This window comes from Tachypleus tridentatus, unplaced genomic scaffold (genome assembly GCF_004210375.1).
Source record: "Tachypleus tridentatus isolate NWPU-2018 unplaced genomic scaffold, ASM421037v1 Hic_cluster_2, whole genome shotgun sequence".
Taxonomy (NCBI): Eukaryota; Metazoa; Arthropoda; class Merostomata; order Xiphosura; family Limulidae; genus Tachypleus; species Tachypleus tridentatus.
The window spans coordinates 41,113,992-41,115,129 of NW_027467782.1; positions in this window are offsets into that span (position 1 = coordinate 41,113,992).

Sequence of the window (1,138 nt, forward strand, 5' to 3'; positions counted from 1 at the left end):
TCAAAATTAACAGGTTTAATACTAATATTGTGTTACAAGTGTAATTGTAATCATTTTTTGACAGCTTTTGAAAGTCGAACACGACATAAAATATGTCGGTATGTATGGACATATTTTGGGGTTTGATTCAGCTAGAACAGTTATACTGAAACCATATCTTACAGTTACAAAGCCACAGTAGTGCTATAACAACAGAACTTTAAAACATTAATTCTAGCAATAAAATCTGAGGAACGCATATATCTAGTTGTAAAATAAGATGAATACTTTAAAAGACGCGTTCAGAAATGGTTCCAGTATTTAATTCCATCTTGATATGTATTGATTTATTCATTCAACTTTCAGGCCCGGCATGGCCAAGTGTGTTAAGACGAATAGTGGTATTGACCATCATATTATAACACCCCCACGGCTGAAAGAGCGAGTTGTTAGATGTGACTGAGATTCGAACCCGCGACCCTCAGCTGACGAGTCGAGTGCCTTAACTACCTGGCTGTCATTTGGAGGGAAGGAAAACAAAAAAATTCAGAGAAGTGTGTGGATGATAAAAAGGTTATCGTGATTCATTGACAACACAAATAGGGAGAAAAGAATCAGCTTATGCTACCCGAGAGAACAGATGAGGGACACAACTGGCAGAACAGGCGATATAAAGGGGTCAGCAGTTATAACGTTTTTGCCTTGCATATATACTAGGTGTAAAAATAGAGGCAGAGAAAAGCTTAGCATAGGAAATGAGTGTAGAAGCAGTTACAATGGTAGATGTATAACAAATAAAATTGATGACTTCAGGAAAGTGCATGGTTGGAATAGAGAAATTTGATACGAGACAACTGAAAAATGGTTTTCATGACACAAAATCTTTGAAATATAGGGTTACAGGCTATTTAATCGGAACAGAGTACAAAAGAGGGGGAGGGGTGGCATTATATGTAATATCTGATTTAGATCCTGTAGAGATTGAGGATATCAAAGACAATACCAAGGAGATTGAATAAATCAGGATTTTTATAAATCATTATAAAGCGAAAAAAAACTTAGCGAGAATCTGTTATAGACCATTAAATGATACTTGAGAAATTAGTGAGAAACTTTCATTGAAATTAAGATTTCAACTGCGAACTCTACAACATGGTTT